Source organism: Mauremys reevesii, linkage group 6, assembly GCF_016161935.1.
Source record: "Mauremys reevesii isolate NIE-2019 linkage group 6, ASM1616193v1, whole genome shotgun sequence".
Classification (NCBI taxonomy): Eukaryota; Metazoa; Chordata; order Testudines; family Geoemydidae; genus Mauremys; species Mauremys reevesii.
The window spans coordinates 89,075,076-89,088,930 of NC_052628.1; the positions used below are offsets into that span (position 1 = coordinate 89,075,076).

Here is a 13,855-nt window from a genome sequence, read left to right on the forward strand (position 1 = left end):
CAGAAAGAACACACCTTCACTTTCAAATTCCAAACTGAGTTTGTAGTACTGGTAGTTATATAATCTTTGTAAAGAGGCGTTTTGTTTTGTTTTACTTGTAATTCAGCATATTTGATCAGGCAGTGAATGACAGACAAACATGGACCCCGAAATGCTACTTTTAATAACACTACGTATATGTGGTTTAATATTCCTTTTGGCTTTTTGGCACTTTTACAAATATAGTGCTGTCTAACTTCAGTGTAATTTCAACCACGGAATTCTTTCAACTAGATAAACATGGATCATAACCAATAAACAGTGAGAATTTCTGAATGAATTCTAAGTGGTCCAGTCGTTAAACATTTTGGGCCACGATCTGCATTGCAATGCAAGTGAATCACCAACAGGAGCCAGAGGAGAGAATTTCTGTCCCCATTTTTTACAAAGCTGTGGAGATGAGAATTTATCTAGTCTACTCATGCTACATGTGACATACACACTTCTGGAGATTTATAAGGGAAGTCTGATTACATAAATTAAAAGGCTGATCCTACTCCCTCCTGAAAAGGATAACAGACTCATAGCCAAACCTATACAATCACTCATCTTCTCTCCATCACAATATAACACAGGTAAGAAATTGATAATAGCATTAATAGAGTAGTTGGCAACCTGGTAAATGAATTTACTACAAAGCAAAATGTCACACCAACCAGACTAGAGAACTGCTCACACCTAAAAAGACAATTGTAACTTATGCTTTTTAAAGCCACATACACCACCCATTCCTACTCTACAACATCACCCCTGCTCCAAAATAATACATAAAAACAGCCATTCTGGGTCAGACCAATGGTCCATCTAACCCAGTATCTTGTCTTCAGACAGTGGACAATGCCATGGTCTTCAGACAGTGGCCAATGCCATGTGCTTCAGAGGGAATGGACAGAACAGGCAATCATCAAGGGATCCATTCCCTGTCATCCACTCCCAGCTTCTGGCAAACAGATGAACTAGATAAAAATGGATTATAATCAATAACCAGCAAGATTTTCTAAATGAATTCTAAGTGGTCCGGTCGTTAAATATTTTGGACCACAAGCTGCATAATAGGTGGTGCAACCAGCCCCACATATAATACTTTAAAGGCACACTGATGTAAAAAGGCAAAACACTAGCTCCAATTCTGGTGCCACTAAAGTCAGTGGCAGTTTTACCAGAGACTTCAATGAGAGCAGGATTGGACATATTGACAGGTCAATTTTCTGCAGGCTCTAGTTTCCATGAAACTTAAGCAAAGCAAAGCAAAAATACACATTTTTTTTTTTTGATGAAAGGTTTTTAAGGAAAAAATATTCTGCTGACGTGTATACAATCCAAACATTGTAATATTTTGCTAATACAAAAAAAACCAACAGAGTAAATCTCCTCCCCCCCCCTTTTTGGGGGGGAGAGTCATATAATAGTTGGTTGGGCAATCTTTCGTTGTAGTAGTACTATACAACACTATGTATATGTCTATGTTAAATAAAAATGGAAACAATGAAAAAAGTATTGACTAAGGTAGCAGATACAGTGGCGATATAAGTTAATTCTCTGTTGAGGAATGCATTTACAGAATGAATAATCTATTAAGGGTACTGTAGCAGGATGGTCACCCGCTCCTGCCTGGAAGGGCTTAAAACAGCCCTGGAGAGGGCTGGGGTAGGGGGAAAAGCTGGGCTGATCGGGAAGCAGCCGCAGCTGGGGCCACACCCCAAACAGACCCAGCTGGCCCTATAAAGGCCAGGGAGACCAGGAGCAGAAAGATACTCTCTCTCTCTTGCCTTTGAAGAGGGAGGGCCCAGGCTGCCTGGTGAGCTGAGGAAGGTATCGAGGGTGGAGCAGTGCTGGGGAAGGGCCAGGGAGCTCCACCCTAGCAGAACTGCAGGCCAAAGTAAGGGCCCACTACGGGGTACTAGGGTGGCAGAGGGGCAGCTCCGCTATAGGTAGAGGCAGTGGGTCCAAACCCAACCTTGCCTGCGAAGAGTGGCTTATACTACAGTCTGCCCCAGGGAGCGGGGGCTAGTAGCCTATGACTGAAGTGAGGCGGGGATAGTGGGGGGGGGGGGGTTCCGGGGAGGGGAAACCCAGAGACTCAGGGGTGTACTGCCAGAGGGCAGTACTCTGGCGTGCAAGGGGCACTGGGTCGTGAGGGACACGGGGGGCCAGGGAAAGTGGGACACCAGACTGCAGAGGGTGCGCCGATGGCTGGAGAGCTAATTCCCAGAAGATACCAGCAGGAGGTGCTGCAGGGGTGAGTCATCGGAACGGTTACAGGTACAGTTCTGCATTATCATGCTATAAAACTGCCATTCATAAATGTCACCAGAGAAGTTTTTTTTTAAATCCCTTTAAGAGATCTTAACTAGTCTCTTTGCTGTACCTTGTGTTAAATTAGAGTGGAAGACAATCACTGAACCCTAACATTACATAGGGAAGTAGTAAGATATTTTGAGGGCCTTGAACATGGATTGGTGTTAAATTTATCTTTTGTTACAGTAAATTACCACAATCCACAGAGTTCACTGACCATTAATCTTGCACTTTCATTTCTGTGGTATAGTGAACCAACCCTGGTAGTCTGTCCATTACAACAGGAGGGCAGATATCTCAGTTTGGAAGGCCTGAAAACAAGTAACCTGTTAGACTACTGGGGCTATTGGGATATACAAGAGCAATGATGACCCCAAAATACCTGCTTCTATATGAAATGGACTAGAATCACACAAATGCTGACTGAGGGCATGTGAAATTAAAGTGGCCCTGGCAAAAGCACTCTGTGCAAAGCACTACTACAGGTACATTCCTTAAAGAAGTTACCAGTTAGAACAGTGATGGTGGAAAAGGTGGGAGCCACAAAGGAAAATTGGGAATCATATTGCACATGGATATATTTGGGTCATCCTCAGAAAGGGCTGGACTACATTAGAATTTACCAGATACAGAAATGATCATACTCAGGTGAGTTTAATGTTGAGGGTTTTTTTGTGCTTAATATCTGTATTTTAAGCACTGCTTCTCTGCATACTATTTTGTCTCAAAATCAATAGGCTACAATAGGTAGTGTGATAAAGAGATACAAGATTTGAAACTTCCTGAAACAACAAAAAGGCTGGATTACTGCATAAGTGCAGGACACTCATTTAGTGTCCTCAAGAGTACAGAAAATTGAAGCAGAATTAGGTCAGTCAGGTTTTTCATACAGATTGAATAGTAAATCAAGAGGAGTTACTGTTCTGGCAAGAACGAATTCCATTAATGGCAACAGATATTTGTTCAGGTCCAGAGGAGAAGTTTATGATTCCTACAGGAGAGTTATTTGTTCAGAAAATAACACTGGGAGATTTTGTTCTTTCAATTAACTATATGACACTACAAAAATCCACATTTTGTACAACTCTAGCTCTGACTGGACTTAGTGATTGCGAGGGAATTTCAGTGCTGTTACAGCTGAAAAACAACTTGAAAAGTCTAGTGGCTTCCCTACCTCCTGCCCTTATAAAGGAGGATTAGATTGACTATTGCACATCCACACAGACTAGCAGCTGATAGATGCATAAAGAGACTTAGGGTTCATCTACACTTATAACGCTGCAACACTGTTGCTGCAGCACTGTAGCACTTCAGTGAAGATGCTGCCTACGTTGATGGGTAGGTAATCCACCTCCCCAAGAGCTGATAGCTAAGTCAATGGCAGAATTCGCCCACTGACCTAGCGCTGTCTAATCTAGGGTTTAGGTCAGTTTAACTGCATCGCCAAAGAGTGTGGATTTTTCACACCCTGGAATGGCATAATTATATTGACCTAATTTCCTTGTGTGGACCAGGTCTACAGTTCTGAGATGTTCACAGATGCCTGGTGCTTATCCTCATACTGATGAGTCCAGATCATAGCTATGATTTTTCTCAATCTTCCAGTCCCAAAATAGCTGGAATGTTTCTGCTGATGCCTCAGCTATGAAACAGTTAAAGTACTTACTCTCTTTGGAGTCAATATGACTTCCGCTATGTGTGCAATGACACCTCCCCAAGCTAGTGTTTTGACTTACTCAGTAAGGCATCTGAACAGTGTTTGCAGCCATAAGGGCTAAGGGCTTGATCCAATGGTCACTGAAGTCAATGGAAAAACTCCTACTGAGTTTGCTGCTGCTGGATCAGGTCCCAGATGCTTAACTTTTAGTTTAAACCACAAGTTTAAAACTATAGGGACAACAGAGAACTGATACCACAGAGTATTGATATTCATCAGCTTAGCCAGACCCCTGGACGCATCTTCAATTTACTGAAAGGTAAATACTAATCTGCTAAATCTTTGAGAGTATTTTGGACTACTGCCCTGCTTTCTGACAAGTGAGACCCAGAAATGGGGCCAGCCAGGGCACTTAGGTGGAAACACACAATTTTTCAAAAAATGGTTTGAACAGTTATCAATGGATGCCACCCAATGCACCTTCTCTGGAAGGGATATAGTAACCCACATCTCAAGTAGGACAAAATAATACCATATTGGATCAGACAAGTGGTCCATCTAGTCCAGTACCCTATTTCCAAAAGTGGCCAGTATCAGATGCTTCAGAAAGAATTTATAGATCTCTTGTATATTTAAAAAAACAAACAAACAATCCTATCTAATGTAACTGTGAATGTTTTCATTTCCATACCATCTTCTTTTTCTTGCATCCCACTAAGTTCTTGGCCTCACTGATATTTTGTGGCAATGAATTCCACAGGCTGGGGATTTCTTGGTGGCTTTTTGATTCTGTTTGTTTTTTGGGGGGTGTTTATTTAAAAAAAATACTCTCAAAAATACATAATTTATTTCCTTTTATTAGTTTTAAATCTGTTTTCTTTTAGCTGCATTGACTGTCCCTTGTTCTTGCATTACATGAGAGGGTGAACAAAAAACACTGGCTTACCTTCACTATATATCACTAATTATTTTGTATAACTGCAACTGGTTGGGCAGGGTTTCTCTGATTTTCCCCAGTGACCAGGTTGCTGGAACTGTAGTGAGACACTGATTGACTCAGACCAATTCTTTCTGCCAGGCCTGGCTTGTTAGCTGCACCCTAGATATAAAGGAGGTGGGAGTGGCTCTTTGGACATTTGCTGATAACAGCTCTCTGGGCCTGATCCTATTTTTATATATTCTGTATATTTAGGCTGAGCAGACTGAACTTATTCCAGGTAAGGTGTGCTGTTATATAAATTAATGGTTTTATAATATTTTCTTCATTTTCTATCCATTCTTTAAATATTCTAATGCCATCTGCTTAAGGTGGTGAAGTTTAAGAAACTTTCACTGAGCTGTTCACAATGATACCCAGGTCCTTTCCCAATCTCTAGGAGTAGTGAAGGGGTGGGGGGGAGAGAGAGAGAGTGGCAGTTTGCTGGTAATTATTTTTCCATGTACAGCAATATTAACTTTTAAAAGAATTTTATGACCACCAGTTTTCACCTAAAGCAAATGCATCAGACTTTTCTGGACCATGCTCATCCTCTAATCCCTCAAACTGATACAAATATGTTGGACTATTCATCTTTTCAGGGGAAAATGCTAAAGGCTATTAAGTTGTAAGAGGGTCAAGAAGAAAACAGCCTTTTTCAAGTGCTTGGAGTACTTACTAACCCTGTTTAAAGGATACATTTAATTAATCTCTGCAGTTCAACATTTTATCTTCATCTCTACAGAACATGGATATTGCATTACAAACTGAAGATAGAGATCTCCTTACAAAGTAGGTGATACTCACCTTTCCCTCACCAACTGGGGGTAATGGCAGAAATTGTGCCAGAGCACTGCAGGCAGTATGAAATGGATGCCAGGCAGCAAGCAAGAAAGCTTTATAAAAGGGAGACGCTTTTCAAGTAACAACATGAATCAATTTGACATAGTTTGCAGTGATCATAAATTAAAAATGCTGGAAAGTGCCATTTTTTAAATTAATGCTGGTGGGGAGGAGAGCCATTCCACCTAGTGGAATAATGTTAAATTACAGTACACATTATTAGTTTTAGACATTCATTAAGGTTAAAGCAGCACTTTATTTCCAAGAAAGTATTAAAATGGAGTTTTATAAAAGCATGTCAAGAATTTACAACTTTGGCCAAATTTCAAGTAGCACAGCAAATTTAACAGCTCAATACATAGTAGTAATTTAAACTTTTTATAGCAATGGATATTTTAAATATCCAAGTTTCTTTTCATCTACCATTAGTCACATAGGGATTAACAACAATTATACCCCTAATTTCATCTCACAGCAACATATGCTGCAAGAGCTGCTGAATTCACCAAGTGAATTCAGTGGCAACATAAACTCCAATTTTCTTGCTTTTTTGTTGATTTAAGCCAACGCTTTTTAATGTCAAAATGTGGTCCTCTTGAGGGAGGAAGGGGGAAATCTATTAAAAGTAGAAAGTCTCCCCTTGACATGTCATCGGTTTCAAGACTTCTTCAGTCTCAATAATATGCTAATGAATCTATCACTGCTCCTCCATCTGTAGTGGTCCATTTAACAAATGGCTAATGGAGAAGAATGCCACACTGCACCTTTACGTGCATTCTTTGAGGAACTGTCAAATCAACTGTATAGCTTCCTACTTGAAAGGAAGTCCAAGACACAGGAATTCCAGTCACTGGGCAGATTAGATGAATTTCTTCAATGCAACAGCAAATATTAAAGGAATGTTTCATGTTTACATCATCCATAAAAAGATGACATTAACTTTTAGTTGCAGTTAAGCACTCACAGCAAGAAAGATGTGCGCAGCGGTACATACCCTATCCTGTGCAACTTTGGACATCTGAAAAAGCACTCCATCAACTTCTTACAGGGTGCACACGTGCTGAAGTTTACTGCCCACACATACTGTCAGGTCACTTTTCAGTAGGCAGTTACATCAGCCATGCATGCAGGTGCAGTATGACGTTCCTTAGTGTTACACTTCACAATCTAAGCAAGGAGAGCCTGTACCTGAGGCTACTGCACATACACAGTAGGCGATTTTCAAAGCTTATAACTTGGTTACACCACGGGCACATATCCTGTAGGGATATATTACTGACCAGGATGGTGATAGTGACAGTGAAATGATCGGGGAGATGAGAGGCTATTAAAATAAACTCATTAATAATGGGAGATTTCAACTATCCGCATATTGACTGGGTACAGGTCACCTCAGGATAGGATGCAGAGACGAAGCTGCTTGACACCTTAAATGGCTGCTTCTTGGAGCAGCTAGTCCTGGAACCCACAAGAGGAGAGGAAATTCTTGATTTAGTCCTAAGTGGAGCACAGGATCTGGGCCAAGAGGTGAATATAGCTGGACTGCTTGGTAATAGTGACCATAATATAATTAAATTTAACATCCCTGTGAAGGAGAAAACACCACAGCAAGCCAACACTGTAGCATTTAATTTCAGAAAGGGAGACTACACAAAAATGAGGAAATTAGTTAGAGAGAAATTAAAAGGTACAGTGCCAAAAGTGAAATCTCTGCAAGCTGCATGGAAACTTTTTTAAGACACCATAATAGAGGCTCAACTTAAATGTATACTCCAAATTAAAGAAACATAGTAAGAGAACCAAAGAAGTGCCACTGTGGCCAAACAACAAAGTAAAAAAGCAGTGAGAGACAAAAAGGCATCCTTTAAAAAGTGGAAGTTAAATCCTAGTGAGAAAAATAGAAAGGAGCATAAACTCTGGCAAATGAAGTGTAAAAATATAATTAGGAAGGCCAAAAAAGAATTTGAAGAACAGCTAGCCAAAGACTCAAAGTAATAGCAATTTTTTTTTTTTTTTAAGTACATCAGATGCAGGAAGCCTGCTAAACAACCAGTGGGGCCTCTGGACGATCAAGATGCTAAAGAGCACTCAAGGAAGATAAGGCCACTGTCGAGAAACTAAATGAATTATTTGCATCGGTCTTCACAGCTGAGGATGTGAAGGAGATTCCCAAACCTGAGCCATTCGTTTTAGGTGACAGATCTGAGGAACTGTCCCAGACTGAGGTATCATTAGAGGTGGTTTTGGAACAAACTGCTAAACTAAACACTATTAAGCCACCAGGACCAGATGGGATTCATCCAAGAGTTCGAAAGGAACTCAAATGTGAAACTGCGGAACTACCAACTGTAGTTTGTAACCTACCATTTAAATCAGCTTCTGTACCAAATGAGTGGAGGATAGCTACTGTGACACCAATTTTTAAAAAGGGCTCCAGCGGTGATACTGGCACTTACAGGCTAGTAAGCCTGATTTCAGAACCAGGCAAACTGGTTGAAACTATCGTAACGAACAAAATTGTCAGACACATAGATGAACATAATTTGATAGAGAAGAGTTAACCTGGTTTTTGTAAAGGGAAATCATGCCTCACCAGTCTACTAAAATTCTTTGAGGGGGTCAACAAGCATGTGGAGGGGATCCAGTGCATGCGGTGGTCTTAAATTTTCAGAAAGCCTTTGAAAGGTCCCTCACCAAAGGCTCTTAAGCAAAGCAAGTTGTCATGGGATAAGAAGGAAGGTACCCTCATGGATTGGTAAATGGTTAAAAGATAGGAAACAAAGGGTAGGAATAAATGGTCAGTTCTCAGAATGGAGAGAGATAAACAGTGGGGTCCCCAAGGGGTCTGTATTGGGACCAATGCTATTCAACATTCATAAATGATCTGGAAAAGGGGGTAAACAGTGAGGTGGCAAAACTTGCAGATGACACAAAACTACTCAAGATAGTTAAGTCCCAAGCAGACAGCGAAGAGCTACAAAAGGATCTCACAAAACTGGGTGACTGGGCACCAAAATGGCAGACGACATTTGATGTTTTTAAATGCAAAGTAATGCACATTGGAAAACATAATCCATATTATACATATAAAATGATAGGGTCTAAATTAGCTGTTACCACTCAAGAAAGAGATCTTGGAGTCATTGTGGATAGTTCTCTGAAAACAGCAGTGGCAGTTTAAAAAAAGCTAACAGAATGTTGGGAATCATTAAGAAAGGGATAGATAATAAGACAGAAAATATCATATTGCCTCTATATAAATCCATGGCATGCCAACATCTTGAATACTGGGTGCAGATGTGGTCACCGCATCTCAAAAAGGATATATTGGAATTGGAAAAGGTTCAGAAAAGGGTAACAAAAATTATTAGAGGTATGAAGCATCTGCCATATGAGGAGAGATTAATAAGACTGGGACTTTTCAGTTTGGAAACTGTTATGTAAAACCTTCGCTCACATGCGATTGTAAAATCTGTAACTTGTGTCATTAAGTTCTGCAAACTTTTTGCAGACTTTGTAAATTCAGTGATTGTTAGCATAGCCTTTGAAGTTTTGTAACCTTTGCAAGCTCTGCAACCTTTTCAAGTTACCACTTGTATGAACTTCCAAGCTTTGTAATATCCCATCATAAAATCCAAGAGAGTGTGAACAAGGGAGTGTGGGGGGAAGATAAGGGAATGTATGTGGGACTGGGCGGAAAGGAACTGCAAGGAGAAGAGAGCCTGGGAGACAGGAGATGAAGGTAATCCTGGAGTGCTGTAAAGAAAAGAGGCATGAAAGGAACAGGGCCTGGCAATGCTTCTCGGTGACGGACACATAAGAAAAACTCAGTGTACGTGACAGGAGTGCCCAGTTCCAAAATAAAAGGAAGCAGCCACGCACACAAGTGGCTGCTCCTTGACTTGCTCAGCAACCTGGATTCGTGATCGCAGGCAGACACACCAGATCTACCACGTTTTGGCTTCTCGGCCTCCATGCTGTCTCCGGTAACCCTCCGCCTGTGTAAGTGTGTGGGTGCATAAGGGTATGAATGCAGTGAATATGTGCATGTATGAATAAGCTCCATCTCCTTTCTATCTGACCTAACAGCGGCATTGTAATAAAACTAATACAAGTGTGACCCTGGGTTGGTTCTTAGGGGAACAGAGGTAACAGAAACGAGATGACTAAGGGGGCTATGATAGAAGTCTATAAAATCATGATTGGTGTGGAGAAAGGAAATAAGGAAGTGTTATTTACTCCTTCTAATAACACAATAAATTAAAAGGCAGTAGGTTTAAAACAAACAAAAGGAAGTATTTCTTCACACAGTCAACTTGTAGAACTCCTTACCAGAGGCTGTTGTGAAGGCCAAGACTATAACAGGATTCAAAAAAAGAATTAAATAGGTCCAACAATGGCTATTAGCCAGAACAGGCAAGGATGGTGCCTCTAGCTTCTGTTTTCCAGAAGCTGGGAATGGGCGACAGGGAATGGATCACTTGATGATTATCTGTTCTGTTCATTCCCTCTGGGGTACCTGGTATTGGCCACTGTCAGAAGACAGGATACTGGGCTAGATGAACCTTTGGTCTGACCCATTATGGTCATTCTTATGTTATGTTCCACTGAAATATTCAGATACTTTTCTACAATGAGGGCTAGATGCCAAATTTTAAGTTTTGGTACTTGATGTCTGGAGTGTAGAACTGATAAAGAAGTGGCAAGAATCTTTTTTTATGATAAGGAAAGCCTTCTTCCTTTCTCTTATTACCAAAAAAAGATGGATGAACTGGCTTTTACTCAAAAGTTTAACAAAACATTTAAACTTCAGGCACAGACCAAACTCAATACCTGACCATTTCAGAGACATATCAGCAACTACGATGGGTTCTGAGAAGGGGAATGCTTACACTACCTTAACTATAGCTGTCATGTCCTGCTCCCATTGTGCAAAAAGGCACATTCACTTTATCTAACAATATCAAATTTATCAACACATTTAGTACAACAAAACAAAATCCCCAGCAGCATTCAAGAAAAAAAAAATACACAACTCAGCTAGCCTGCCACCTACAAAAAAAATAATTCTTTCCAACCCCTCCTCATTCAGGGCAGCATACCCTCAGCCCTCTCCAAAAACTTACAAAATATGTCTTTGCAGATTAACCAAAAGATACAAAGTGAGGCTATTTCAAACCAAGCAGCCTTACAATGAAGATGAAGCAGTTGTTCAAGGTTCCTAACACACTCTTCTGTCCCTTGCACAAGGACTAGTCGCAGTCATATTCTTTGCATTCCAAGCTTAAAAACTGGGGAGCTAGAACTACCAGCCACCCCAAAAGCAGAGAATGGGGTCAGGCCCCCTCTTCCGAACTTGGACCAGCCGACATCGTTGACTAGCTGTGAAGAATGCATGCCACATTTTTTCACATCTTCCCATTCACACTGGGGAGTTCCCAAGGCAAAATGCTTCTCTGAGGTGTTGCTGGGGTTGTGTGACTATGCAGCACCTTCAAGACAGGCCAGAGTCTTAAAGTCATGGTTTGAATCCAAAGAACACTATACACTAGCCTCTAGGTGAACACAGTCTGTTAATGCACTGCTAAGAGATCCACATTCAAATCCTGGATTAATTCAGGAACAAGAACAGCTATGTGATCTCCTGTAGGTCCCCATTTGTATACATCCCTAAGCCATACAATCTGGCACAAATAGCAATCTCTGCTCCTGGAAGAAGCAGGGTTCGAAGAGAAGAAGCAGTTACAGATGAAGGCTGAGGGGCACCATCACTGATACATTAAAGTGTGTGTGGCACTGGCCCATAGGATTCGTGGCTCATGTCATAGCTATATCCCCTTCCATAAGAACAAAAGTTAAATTGTACTAAGCTTTGTATATCGTATATGTTTTCTGAAAATGCTGTTACACTTCAATAACCCTACACAATGAAACAGGTAAGGCCGTTCCTAGTTAAGGTAAAAGTGATGCTAGTCACTAGGCACTCAATCCAGCAAAGCACTTAATTGCACGCTTAATTTAAGCAAAAGCTTGACTGTTTTGCTGGATCAGGACCTGAAAAAACAGTTTCAAAAGCAGTATAAAGTGTACCGTTAGGCTTGTTCTTAATCATTAGTAAGATACTTTTTGCTTAGCATCATTACAAATGTCATATTATGCAAAGTACTACAGATACTAAGTAGATCTTAGAGCAGCATCATAACTCTTAGTTGATAGGGCAGTTCTGTTTTATAAGTTTATATACAGCATTCTGAAGTACCTCTAAACAACCTTCAGGGCAGTTAAGATGCAATAATGCAGAATCATGCCAGATATATTGTCCTCTGCGGGGTATTCCTAGGGAAGACCTTCCCTATCTCTGCTCTGTTTTCTAGTTTTGCTTAGGATACTGTAATCACACTAGCCTTGCCCACCAAAACTGGGCTTTTTCATCATTGTGTCTCTCAGAAAACAAAGCTTGGAATAAAGCAAATCCTGGAACTGCATCACAAAAGAGGAGTTATGACACTCTAGATAAAACGAAGTTATCTACGCTGTAATGGTCTCTTCTAAGCAGAACATTAGAGTCCAAATCATTTTATTGTGGACACCTCACCCACACACTAGCCCTCCTTCCTAGCACATTGCTGCTAAACATTTCATATTCCATAAAAGTTCATCTCAATCATCCTCCCTTAGATATCTGTAAAGTTTGAGCACATTCCTAAAACAAATGTCATTAGAGCCTGCTTTCCATTTTTATTTCCTTAGGCCTTTACCCTTTCAGTAATTGGAACATAGGCACTGCCATTCCAGATCGGACAAATGGACCATCTAGTCTGTAGCTTGTCACTGACAGTGACCAATATGAGAGGTTTAAGAAAAAGGTGCCTATAAATGGGCAACTGTAGTACCAACACCTTCCCGAAGGGGAAGTTTATTCTTAACCCTAGGTAGGCCCTGAAGACACCTGCCTATCATGCTGACCAATACTGCCATATTGTTTCCTTGTACTCCCCTGTATGTTGCTCTGTCTGCACCTGTGGTCTCTTGTCTTAGATTGTAAGCATTCGGGGCAGGGGACAACTTTTTATTATGTATTTGTACAGAACCTAGCACAACTGGGTCCTGGTCCATGACTGGGGTTTGTTGGTGCTACAGTAACACAAACAATTAAATACTAATAATTAAGTATGAAGGTTGATATGCTATTATAACAGACACTCCTGGATCCTCAGTACTTTTTAGTCAGGACACTTTTATTTAAGAGCCTAAATATGAACATAAGGATCTCATTTTTGGTATTTTTTTAAATCTTCGTTTTGGCTTGCTTGCTTGCACTCTTTACTCCCTGGTGGATCAGCCAACCCACATTCCATTGGACAAACTTCCTGTTTTTTATTGACTTTTTGTTTTTTGACTTCCACCCTGGCCCTCCTAATTTCCATTTTACATTTCATCTGTTAAACCAGGGGTTCTCAAATGGGGGGGTCGTGATCCCTCAGGGGGCCGCAAAGTTATTACATGTGGGGTTGCGAGCTGTCAGCCTCCAACCCAGACTCCAGCATTTACAATAGTGTTAAATATTTTTAAAAAGTGTTTTTAATTTATAAGGGGGGTCGCACTCGGAGGCTTCATGTGTGAAAGGGGTTTGAGAACCCCTGTGTTAAACCTTGTTCCTTTCTATTGGAATCACTTGGGCTGAATGCCCACTTATTGGAAGACATACTTGAGTCCTTGGCACTTAAGGATCCCCCTCCACCACCCCTGGATTCCAGCTGTCTTTTTTTCCTTTGTTTATAATTCTGAATACTTTTTGTGATTGTAACCTTTGCTAAAATAACCTCCATGTTGAGTCTAAGGATTTTAGTTTCATAACCTGAGTCCTTTCAGTCCTGATCCAGCAAAGCACTTGAGCACATGTTTAACTTTAAACTTTAGAATCACTCTTTAGTTTGATGTCCCTATATTAGTTTTTACTATGGCCCCTCTCAAACGAATTATTTTAATTATGACCTTTATGAGCTACAATTGCAAGAGAGACTAGCTAGTGTCCACAAACA

General features: G+C 40.7%; 1 protein-coding gene across 12 annotated transcripts in view; it reads right to left on the reverse strand.

Annotated features, from left to right (window-relative positions):
• Positions 1-13,855, reverse strand: part of SMARCA2 (SWI/SNF related, matrix associated, actin dependent regulator of chromatin, subfamily a, member 2) — a 169,836-nt gene that overhangs the window by 117,067 nt on the left and 38,914 nt on the right. The window lies entirely within an intron of this gene.